The following is a 13,106-nucleotide window of genomic DNA, read 5'->3' as shown; positions in this document are numbered from 1 at the left end:
CAGAATGATTAAGATATCTAAAAATGTTAGCAGTTTGTATTTTATTTGCTTAATTGGAAATACACTGCTCCCCAGGTTTAAGGTTTCCAATTCTCTTGGGAACAGCTTCATTTCCCCCCCCCCCCCCAATTAAAAGCTCCTGCTTTGTTGATGCCGTTCATGGATACCATACTTACATCATTTCCAGGTCTCCATCTCCCTGCTCCAATTCCTCTGGTGCTCTCCCACGTGCTGTCCAACTACCTCTCGAACTCAAGACCTTCTCTTTAATCCTTACTGTTTCTCTCTCTCTCTTTCACACGTGTGTTTTGTGTGTTTGCTGTGGATGTGTGTGTTTGTTGTTATTGTGTGTGTGTGCCTGTGCGCATGTGTACATGCATGCATACGCTTAGTCCATTTAGCATTGCTCAATGTATATGCATTTAGGTCTGACCAAGTGAGATTAGTTCTTTTATCAGGGTTATTTCATTCCAGAAGAATAGCCACTGATTGCCTGTAGCTCGAATTGTGAAAATACCCCACTCACTCTGGCATGCCAACTGGTGTCCTGATAATGCAGATCTTGATTAGGCAACTGTATTGTTGAGATTTCCTGGCTGTAACTTCTCTGTCACGTCTAGAACACATTGTTTTGCAACAGTAATCCTGGCCCTCTGGCTCTTACAATCTTTCCTTCCCTCTTTTGTGATGGTCCCTGAGCCTTTGGTATAATGATAGTGTTGTAGACAGATCAACTGATACTGATTAACCCACGGTCACTTGTTCTCTGCATTTTGACCAGTTGTGAGATTGTCCCAAATTTAGGGTTTGCATTCTAAGTATTTTTGAAGGCTACACTCAGGTGTATATTTAAAGGGTTACACTAGAGATAAATATTAACGGGGACCTCTGAACTTGAAAACTACAGAAATCTTTGAAAATGTTTGATGTATTTGCCTATCCATGGGACCTCAGATTCAGGTTAGGCACTTCCTAATATTTTTCTTTATTACACAAAAGTCCACATCGAATCCATTTCATTGGCTTCCATTGGCCTACGACTGTGCCATTATTTTGGTTGTTTCCATATTTTCAATGTCAGAAGTAACATGTTTATAGTTGGTCTTCTGTATTTGTGTTATGTATGTACACATGCAGACACTCACAGAAAATATTTTAAACAATCATCTGTGCTGAACATATGCCAACGCTGCTCCCTAAACAGTACAGCAACTGCTTACATAGCATCATTGTAATAAGCACTACAAGCCACCTAAAGATGATTTAAAAGTATACAGGGGTGTGCGTGCGTGTGTGTGTATGTGTGTGTGTGTCTGAGTATGAGTAGAATGCAAACACTACCCCGTATTATGTGAGAAACTTGAGCTCCTGTGGACTTTGTATTTGTTGGGGATAGGTTGAGCCTGGAACCCTTCTCTCACAGATGCTGAAGGACAACCGCAGTTATTTTAATGCCATTTGATTGGATCCTGTTTATTTCACCTCATGATGCATTTCCTCACTGGCCTCTTTTGGTTTTAGTCAAGAGTCATGGCAGCTGGAAAAGGAATCTGCTCCACACAAAAATCCAGAACTTGTGCCTCAACAGTACACCACCCCATCTCGGCCCTTCTTCCTATTTTTTTTACTTTTTTTTTTTTTTTGGCTTTTCGAGACGGGGTTTCTCTGCGGCTTTGGAGCCTGACCTGGAACTAGCTCTGTAGACCAGGCTGGTCTCGAACTCACAGAGATCCACCAGCCTCTGCCTCCCGAGTGCTGGGATTAAAGGCGTGCGCCACCACCGCCCGGCCCTTCTTCCTATTTTTATCACTCGTCCAGATCATGTTCTCCAGAACGTGCACTGCTTTTGGTTGCCATGTGCCACTTGCTCCCGATCTGGAGCAGTTCCTAAGGCTTCCTTTGGAACTCACTGCAATGATGTATTTAAAGAGGACCGGCTCTATGTCTCACAGAATATCACCTCCATGTATGGGCCTGTCTGCGGTTTCTTCATGGCTTTGACAGGGATAATGCAGAAGCAATGATGGATGTGTTCTCTCAGGAGACACAGGCTGTGGGTAGCCCCCTGATGTTGGGTCAGCTTGGATTGCTGAACCACTGCCATATTTTTTTCACTTCAGGGAATATGGGCGTTCCTTTTTAAGTGGCACCGGCTGGTGGAAAACACTGGCTTTAGTCAATCTTGCCTAACATCTTAGTCATTGTTCTATTGCTGGGAAGAGACACCATGACCATGGTAACTCTTATAAAGGAAAGCATTTAACTGGGGGGTGACTTACAGTTCAGAGGTTTAGTTACTATTGTCATGGCAGGAAGCATGGTGGCATGCAGGCAAACATGGGGCTGAAGAGGTAGCTGAGAGTTCTGCATCTGGATCAGCAGGCAACAGGAAGAGAGAGACATCAGGCTTGGCTTGAGCATTTGAAATTTCAAAGCACACCTCCAGTGACACATGCCTTCCAACAGGGGCACACCCACTCCAACAAGGACATACCTTCTAAGAGTGCCACTTCCTAATGGCCAAGTATCCAACTATATGAGTCCCCATGGGGGCCAGTCCTGTTCAAACCATCATACCTAGCAATTCTATTCTGCAGTTTTGGAAAAGAAGCCTGCTGTTGCTTCTCCCCCTCATTCTGCCTCTGCCCACCCTCCATCTGTCCCTCCCTCTTTCGGTTTTCCAAGTTCACTCTTTACTTGTAAGCCTGGCTGTTATTCTCAGCTCTGCTCTTGGTACCTATCTTCACATTTCTGCTAGCCCAGTTTTTTTTAAAAAAATATCTTTTTAGATTCTTTTAAAAGTTGTTTTTATTGGAAATTCATGTAATATTTTTAGCACGATTTTCTCTCCACCATCTCCTCCCAGGTCTTTTCCACATCCCTACCCATCCAACACCATGCCTTCTTTCACTCTCTTTTTAGAAACCAAATAGGCTAATCAAACAAACCAGAATAGAAGAAAAGAGCATGAGTAGCCTGCTCTCTCTCTCTCTCTCTCTCTCTCTCTCTCTCTCTCTCTCTCTCTCTCTCACACACACACACACACACACACACACACATCTCATACAAACACACACACACCTCATACAAACACAAAGTCAAAAATTATAATATACAGGTGAATGACTAATATGATTTTTTAAAAAACGTCCAAACGAAGTGATATGAGACAAAAAAAATATCTACAAAAACAGCATTGAGTTTGTTTTGTGTTGATTATCCTCTGCTGGACATGGGGTCTGCTCTTAAACATATATACCCAGTGAGACTTGATTGAATAAGACTTTTTTTTCTTTGCAAGTTGTTGTAGATTGACAATAACCTCTTATTTAAAATTGGGAGCTTGTGTTCACTTGCCCCCTGAGTGCTGGAAGCCCCTCTGGCTTGAACTGAGGCCCTGTGTGTGCTGCCACAGTCACGTTGGGTTCATATGTGTGTCATTTCTGCTGTGTCTGGCAGACATTGCTTCCTTGGTGTCTTCCATCTTCATCTGTCTCATCTTCTGGAATAGCTCCCTGAGCCCGGGGAGGGGTTTGATGAAGATATGCTATTTATGACCCCATGTTCCAAAGTCTTTTACTCTCTGCACATTGTCCAGTTGTAGGTCTCTGTATTGCAAGAGGTAACTTCTCAGATGATGATAGAGTGAGGTACTGTACAGCAGAATGCCTTTAGGGATCCTTTTATTGCCATGTTCCCTTAGTGGAACAATAGTGTTTGCTTTTTCTCTAGGCCCATATTCGATCTAGTCTCTGGTTCTCAGCTCCCCGAGCAGTGCTAGACATGGGTTCCCTCCCAGTTAAATCCAATGTGTCAGCGGTTGGTTACTCCCGCAGCATCTATGCCACTGCTGTACCATCGTACCATGCAGTAGATCTCTGTTGTAGATTGCAGGGTTTGTAGCTGGGCTGCTGTTTACCTTTCTCCTGTGATAGCATGCAGAGTACCTTTCAGTACCATGAACACCAGTCAGTAGGAGTGAAGGCGCTACTTAGGCACCAGTTTGATTTGTCCTTGTCCAATGAGATATGCATGCATTGTCGTCAGCAATAGGGCCTTACCACGAACTTGTGAAGAGCAGCCAACAGCACTGGCAACAGCCTGAGTTGTTTGGGTGTAACCATGGGGCCCCTTTGGCCATCTATTGTGTCAATTTTGTAGCCTGGTATAGAACAGCTGGGGAGGAAGCTTCAATTCCCATTACGCCTATCCCCTCATTTTCCCAAACACAACTTTTAAAAGTAAATAAATACAGGGAATGCAACTCATTGAGAGTTCAGGTTACCGAAAGGAATTATATAGGATGGAAAAAATTAAGGGAAGTTTCTTTTACATTTATAGCATTTATTAACACTTTTTTTCTGAGCCAGGCAGTAGTGATGTATACCTTTAGTCCCAGCACTCGGGAGGCAGAAGCAGGCAGATCTCTGTGAGTTTGAGGCCAGACTTGTCTACAAGAGCTAGTTCCAGGACTGGATCCATAGTTACAGAGAAACCCTGACTCAAAAAACAAAACAAAACAAGAAAAAGAGAACTTTCTGAAGACATGGATCTGACCACTGTAGGCTTTATATACTCTTTGACTGAACTCTAGAAAGCTCATTGATATATAAGATCAAAACCATTAAATTGATCAAAATTAATATTCTTAATCGTGTTACATATCTTGCTCCAGGAACTTTTGTAGGCCAGCTGAATGTAAAAATAAAGAAAAAGTGTTTTTGAGACAGGATATCACTTTATAGCCCGTAAACAACTGATACTCTTCTTGCCTGTGCATTCCCAGCGCTGGGATTACAGGGAAGAGCTACCTTGCTTGACTAGCAAAACTCTTAATAGTGGCATAAGTAGGTGAGAAGCAATGTTTCACTGTGTCACACAAGACATCACTTCTGATTTTTCTCTGTAGAGTAGATGGTAGAAAAGTCTACAGAGTTAAATGCTAGGACCTCCCTTTGAATGTCCATCTCCCCAACATATTAGGAAATATGGTCTGGTAATGGAGGGGGGAAATGCAATACAATTTTAAGTAGTAAAAATTCCTATTCTGCAAATTACTCCTACAATTAATATTTCATTCTAATAAGAGGACAAGCTGACATTCTCTCCACTTTGACTCAGATTGTTTTCTGGAATTAGCAAATAAATAATGTGTGTGTGTGTGCATTCATATCTATATCACTAAACCATTTATATGTATACAGTCATTATCCTGGTACAATGTACCTTGGAAACACTGGCAAGTGGGAGATGGGATATGAGTGAACCATTGCACGGGTCACCTTGAAGAAACCTGAAGTATTTGGCAGGCATTCAAAAGCTAGAGATGGAGTGAGTTAAGGCTAAAATCGATCTGCCTTGCAGCTTTCTGTTCAAAAACCTGCCTCCTTTCGTTGCAGCCTTGAAGCCTGAACTCTCTTGTTTTGACATTGAGATGTTCTGAAAGTCCTGACAAGTGCCCAATAAAATGCATCAGGCAAGGTCAAGGAGCTCCCCACCCCCTGCTTCTGTGCAGACTAGGCAGCCCAGCAGCTTGCTCAGGCACACCCAGTGCAGCTAACAGCAAGGCAGGCTGCTCCCTCCTTGAGCTCTGTCCTCTCGCGTGCTCACAGACCATTCAACTATCTGAGCATCTGGCTCCGGCAGCAGAGACACTGTGGCCGCCCGAGGGTGAGATTTTGTTCTGTTCTCCTGGAACAGCCTCACATTGAGAAAATTACAAGCTGCAGAATTCAATGAATTTTCCCATTGCCGGTTTTGTTAGACTGTGCTTGGCTGAGGTGACGTGAAAATAAAAGAAAGAGGAGACTGACCTCACAGGAGGAGAGCATCCTTGATTTCCTTGATTACAACAATTAAGAGCAGCAGTCTCTGAGAGAAAGGAGACTGTGCTCCCAGCCACAATGGGTTCAGAGTTTTATAGGACAGAAGTGGGATTTGGGGGTGGGGTGGAAAATTCCATCTGGAAATCTGTTTTCTCTGATTTCAGGATAATAAATGCTAGCAGATGTTCTTATCCATATGTTAGCTTCTTTGACAGGAATGTCTCAACTCAATGGTTGTTCTTTGCTGTAAGTCATTAAGCCTTCATTTCAAATCTTATGTGTTCCTAGAAGCCACATCCGTGTGTCCATTCCTGATGGCTCTCTCCAGTTTTACAAATACAACGAATACAACTTAGCCTTCACATTTGCTCCACAAGACTGGGTATCACCCTTCTGGCACTATCTTCCTTTCTGTCCTTTCTACTTCCAATCTTTCTGATTCTTCTTCTGGTTCTCAATATTTGTGTGTGTGTGGGGGGGGGGGGGTAACATCCCTAGGCTAGGCAAATACTTAATGGCCCCTCCATGTCTAACTCTGCTGCCTCCCTTTGGCTCCTAAAAAACCGTCACTGGTTTTTCCTTAATATCATTAGCTTTTGGCTCGTCAGTGGAACATCAATCTCGTCCCTCTTCTTGCCGCTCTGGCCATTTTCTCAGGACTGAGAACTGAAGGAGCTGAACTAAGGGCTACTTTGTGCCAATAAATCTCTCTGCCTCCTCAGCTTTCAGAAATCCTGAAAGAAATCTCATAACAGCTTGACATCCTTCAGCACCAACTTGATCTTCTGTCTGCCATGGTACTCCAAAACTGAAGAGGACTAGATCCCCTGACCCCCGCTAGTAATGGGCTTCTTGTCCTCCGCTGGGAACAACAGTGCTTCCATATCAATAAATCCAAACTGGTTTGAGATAAGGCTCAAAGAGTCAGGATCAGGGCTAAGAAAAAATTAACAAGCCTCAGAAAATCTCTGGATGGTCACTGGTGTGAATGCCAAGTTGAAAGACTGAAGAAGTTGGAGCCTGATGTCCACAGGGGATGGCAGCGGTGGTAGACACCCTGACTGCAGTAGAATAAAGCTCACACGTGCTGGTTGGCTTTCTCATCTATTTATTCTTCTGGGCCCCTGACTTGCTGGTGGTGCTATATGCAGTCAAGAAAGGTCTTTGCCTCTCAGGTGCCCTTTCTTTCACATGTCAATCTTCTCCTGGAATGTGTTTACTGACTCACCCAGATCACTGTTCTTGCTAAGCGAGACAGCCCTCTCTCTGGTCAAGTGCATAACTGACATTCACCCTAACAAATCTATCCCAGCGTGAGTGTACTTTTCCTAGACAGCTGAAAGTTCTGCCTTAAGCCTCAAATTTTTGTTTTGGCTTTGAGGAGTGATATAGCATAATACTTAAGCAGAGATTCTGATATAGAGTTCTGCCTTTAAATACTATCACTTTTCGCCTTTAAATACTAACGCTTTCCGATTTCTGTGGTTGGGTGCATAATTTAATTTAACTTCTCTTATTGCAGTTTCCGCACTTGTAGAGATGATAGTAGACTTTAGCCTACAGGATTATTGTAAGGACTGAGTAAATGGCTTTAATCTCTCTCTCTCTCTCTCTCTCTCTCTCTCTCTCTCTCTCTCTCTCTCTGTCACACACACACACACACACACACAATTACATTTAAATTAAATTTAGAGTAATTTAAAATCTACAAGTATCTTAGAGGAGGATTTATTATTGCTATTATTAATTCAACCACTCACATACAAATATTGCTAATAGTGGTACAAGCCTTTGAAGAACATATTGAACATTGAATCCTCAGTTATTCAATTCAACAATAAGGTTTGACGATAAAATGCCTATCATTGTCTCCGTTATTACTTAGTTCTCTGGTACCTTTAGTCCACCAATGTTTGAAGGAGGTTGGATCCTTTCCTTTAATGTTGCATCTTTTTATTTGAATGTAGGAAAAATATTAAGTAGGCTGAATGAGTTTGAAATCCCCATTATATGCCATCTCTCTTTCCTTTGTAATGCTGAGGGCTCTATCCACATAAAAATCTATTCTATATCACAGCAGGGGACAGCCTAACAGACGTGTTGACTTGTCTTCTAGCCTCCTCAATTGGTCAGTCAAGTGCCAATGACCTGTTCTTTGATAATGTACCTTCTTATTTATGCCAATTTCAAGGCTATTAATTTTATCAGTACAGTGCTAAATTCATGTATGGGGCATGAAAAGTCACAGGACTGAGTCTAGCAAGCGGTCTTGTCACAGTGAATTCTTTCTCCTGTGGTTACAGAGTTGATTTTTGATGACAGTGCTGTTCCTCCTTAGATCAACAGCATGCGGGACAGGGAAAGCACACTTCTGGCCTCAACAGGTGAGAGAGGCTGTTTACTCCATCACATTGTGATGGCTGGGAGGTGCACTTCTGTAGAAGACATAAAGTAGGCATGACCTTAAATCACTCAAGTCTTCATACTTTGTAATCTGCCTGCTTTGTAATCCTTACTATCTAGTTTCTAGTATAAATTTACATTTTCTTCCTATATTGATCAATACCTTAGCAAAGGCACCTTCTCTAAGACTCAACGGCAGTCATATTCCAAGTCTGATATTTATTTTTAGACTGTATTGCAAGATAAGGAAAAATTCGTTTAAATTCATGCAAGTTGGATTTTCTTTTATCTCTAATGAAGTCCATTTCTTATCACATCTCTTCATATAATCAGAATTCCAGAAGATAAGAATATTCTGCCAGCTCCAGCCATTTGTAAGGATCACTAAAATTTCTGGTAGTCTCCGAATCAGAAGAGCTTGGCTCAGGAGAACACAAAGAATGTCCTTGGAATTTTGTGATTAGAACAGAACAATTTCAAATATATTTACAGTAGATAAAATGATAGCATAAGTAAATCAAGTAGGCGTGTCTGAGTGTGACATAACACCCCACAGAATGCTGTAACCTAGTACAGTCCCTGCAGAAGGAGAAAGGTATAGTTAGACAGGGCATTTTGTAAACAATCATTAGCCATGAAGATTCAGAAGAGTCCGTAGAGAAGACTGGGTTTCACTTGGTTATTGATCATCTCAAGAATCAGTTGAGTTATCAGAAATGCCACCAGCTGTTTACTCCATGGTTGTGTAGTAGTTTCTGCAGGTTCAACTTTCGTACTCCTTCTTATCGGTCAGGATGAAAGGAACAAATCAAATATTTCTGCCTTGGATATTTTTCTGAGAGAAAGAAAGCATCGCTCTGAGTACTTCAGCCTGCTTGTATGTCTTATCAGACAGGACTGAATCACAGGATCAAAATCAATCATTTGTTGAGAGGGAGAAAAATAATTATGACTTGTTTTAGCCAGTCACTTGCTTGGGATCAGGTGCCACCCCTGCTATACCTCCCACCATGGAACGACAGCTTTGAGGATAGGTCATAAAGCCAAGGGTCGATGGAGAGTAGAGCGGAAAAGTGGGAAGGGATGATGGTTTGAAGGATGACAATGGATAGCGTCTACCTGCCATCCAAATACAACTGGCCTTTTCTGCCTGATTCATGTTCAGGGATTTTTGGAGCATTTAAGACAGTGGGTCTCAACCTCCCTAGTGCTGTGACCCTTTAATACAGTTCCTCATGTTGTAGTGATACCCAACCATAAAATTATTTTTGTTGCTACTTCATAACTATAATTTTGCTACTATTATGAATCATAATGTAATTTTTTTTTAAATAGAGGGTTGTCAAAGGGTTGTGGAGAAACACTGACTTAGGATATAGCAATTCTCAGACAGATCTTGTAACGACATATGGAATCAAAAAGTATATTTGTTTGAGCAAGTTAATTAAATTGAAAAAAAATAATGTTCTCATATAGCCTCATAGAGAGTTTCAGAGTTAAAATTGCAGCCTGAGACCCAAAGCTACCGTTAGAAAAATATTGTATTTTAAAAATAGAAATGAAAATAACCCATAGAGAGGATTTACTTTCACTTTATTTGTTAAATCACTCTCGGGTTTTAGAGAATAATTGCAAGAGACTTCCAGAAAGAATTGAGGAGAAAATGGGATGATGTGGCTTCCTAGCCAATCCAAGAGCTGGTAGGGAAGTTAGGATTCCAGAGGAACTAAGACAAACAACAAGTGTAATTGGTTTTTCTTTTTACTTTTTAGGTGCCTGCCACCAGCTCCCAAATAAAAACATAAAGACTTATTCTTACTTAAGAATGCCTGGCCTTAACTTGCCTTGTTTCTAGCCAGGTTTTCTAACTTAAATTAAATTAACCTGTTTCTCTTCTTCTATGTTTTGCCTCTGGGCTTATTATCTTTCTCTATTCTAATTGCCTTTCTTCCCATCTTACTCTGGTTGGATGTGTGGCTGGGTGGTTGGCCTCTGGCATCTTCCTCCTTCTTTTTTCTGTATTTATTCTCTTTGCAGGGCACCCCCATCTATTTCTCTCTCCTGCCTAGTTGTTGGCCATTCAGCTCTTTATTAGACCAATCAGGTGCTTTTTTAGGCAGGCACAGTAGCACGGCTTTACCGAGTTAAACAATTGCAACGTAAAAGAATGCAAAACATCTTTGCACCATTAAACAAATATCCCACAACGATAACACATTTGAATGTAACACATTTGAAACTAGTATTTCACAACAGACAAGTTTTGAGGAATTGCCTTCTTGGCAACATTAGTCCCTGTAAACTATTGGTCAGAGACAAAGGGAAGGGTTAGTGAGGCAGAAGAGAGAGCTGAAAAGAAAATCACAATGGAAGTGGATATTTTTATTATGTGGCATTGTAAACCAGCATGTAAAAGGTACCAACCATTGGTGGACACATCTGACCGTCCATGATTTAGCTACTTACAATATAAAAGTAAAGACAGGCAGGAGCGCTAAATGCCAATGTATCTTTAAGAAGTACTGAAAACACTCTGCTCAAAGTCCAAACAGTCAGGGGAAGGGACTGGAGAAAAAAGAGTAGCATGGATCTGAGATGAACATCAATGGAAGAGGACAGTGGTCATTGCTAGACTCATGTATTTTTTTTTTAAAAGACTGAAACCATTGTGAATAGCGGAGGAGGAAGTGCCGTCTTCCCAGCTGCCACATAAATGGATTATTTACCTGTATGCCTTAGTGTGGGCACATGCGTGTACACAAGCACATTTGCCAATGTGTCCATCTGCGGACAACGCGTGGGACTGTTCTTTCCTTCACTGCGTGAGCTCTCGGAATAAACTCAGATTATCCAGTTTACAAGCAAGTGCCCGTACCAGCTGAACTATCTCACTGGCACCTAGGTAAACTTTTGTTTTCAAAATTCCTTGAAAATGGGCCTGGCATGATGGCACATGTCTTTAATCCCAGCAGGTGGGAGGCAGAGGGAGAACTATGAATTCGAGACCAGACCGGTCTAAATAGCACATTCTAGGCCAGACAAGGCTACATAGTGAGACTCTTTCAAAAATATTCATAAAAATGGAAATGTATAAATAATCAAAAAATAAAATTATGACTTTATCATTGATAACATTGATATCATTTTTAGAACTAAAGTTTTGAGGACTTACACACAGAAATATGTAACGTACCATGCTCATATTGTTAAGCCCAAATTTACAAAGTCCCCCAAAAGCCAACAAGCAGACCTAGTCCCACATGTAAAAGCAAAGAGCCTTAGAGCTCAGTTAGAGTTGGGTATTTATAGTAGTAAAGGCAGGGGTGAGGGTTGTGGTTCAGGATCCCTGATTGGCTGACATTTGTCTAGGGGTGTCCTGGTGTGTGTGTGCTGGCAGGTGATCCTATCTACATTGGAATGTTAGGCATTTCCTTTGGGTGGTCTGTTCTTGGGTGGTGCTCAGGTAATCTTAGTTTATGGTTCTTCCTGCAACCAGGAAGGGTAAACTACTGAGACTCAGACCTCCATTAAACTTATCGATGGCTGAGTCCTACTCTGGCAGGTGATACTGGTTGGAAGTAAAGAACTTCCTTTGGGTGATCTGTTCATAGTTAGCTTATCATGGCTGGCTCCTACAATATGATAGCATTTCTGTCAGAAATAGCTGGAGCGGGCTGGGTCGGAATGGGATCTAGACCTAGATAATGAGACAACCAGAGCAGGGGTGTTGGGTGGGAACTAAGGCAGCTGCACTGCTGACCTCACTTGTGGCCGAAGCTCTCATCATTTGTCTTGCTTAACGACGCCCCCAATGTAGTCTGAGCAATAGCCCCTAAATATTCCATCCAAATCCCTGGAATCTCTAAATCCAGCTTCACTTGCAAACCCAGTCCTTGCAGATAAAATCAGGTAAGGCCAAGATTATGCTAGGTTGGTGTGGACCCTAAATGTGCTGTGAATGTCCTGTGGCTAGTATATTTCTAAGAAGAGAGAAGTTTGGATAGAAAATACCTGAGTACTTGGAAACTGAGCATCACACTTGAAACAACACACTTGTAAACAATCAAGGAGTGTAGCTTAAAGACAACAGAAAAAAAATGCATCGAACTGAATGAGAGAGAAAACAGCATGTATCAAGATTTGTGGGATGCAGCTAACACAGGAATGAACAAAGGCACACCACCAGAGAGCAGGAAAAGTCTCAACTGATAATTTAAATTATTCCCTGTCTAAAAGCCTAGGGGAGACAAGGAGTAAGGAGAAGAACGGGAATAATAATAAATGAAGAGATTTGTAAAACCAGAAATGGAAAGGCAATGAAGAAAAATCAATGAAACAGAAAGCTCTGACTTTCAAATGATCAATAAGAGCCACAACCCTCGAGGAAAGCCATCCGAAATGACCCAAGCCCAGCAGGAATGAAACCGAAGATGCCCCTGGAGACCATTCAGAAATGACAGGAAGGAAGTGTTCCAAATGACTCTATATGCACACACCTGACAGCTTAGATTAAATGTGTCAATTCCTTTAGAGCCACAAATTAACCACAGCTCCCGCCATAGGAAATAAATAATTTCAAATCCTCATGACGACTAAATAAATCAAAACTGATAACTTAAAAACTTCTCAAGACAAAATCTTCAGGCCGAGAGAATTTAGTTAGAAAATTCTACTAACCTTTCATAACATTAAGTCTCCACTAGAAGGAGGGAATGGTCTCCATTCATTTTATGATGGGGAGGGTGTTGCTATTCTCATACAAAAGAAGGCAAAGATGGCAGGAAAAAATTAAACCATGGTCTACGTTCCTCATCGATACAGATTAAAAAAAAAAAGAAAAAAAGAAACTCTAAATAAAGTAAGCAAGCATAGTAAGTA

The sequence above is a fragment of the Microtus pennsylvanicus genome, chromosome 12, assembly GCF_037038515.1.
Source record: "Microtus pennsylvanicus isolate mMicPen1 chromosome 12, mMicPen1.hap1, whole genome shotgun sequence".
Lineage (NCBI taxonomy): Eukaryota > Metazoa > Chordata > Mammalia > Rodentia > Cricetidae > Microtus > Microtus pennsylvanicus.
The sequence above is the reverse complement of the archived record's forward strand: the minus strand, read 5'-3'. Positions refer to the sequence as shown.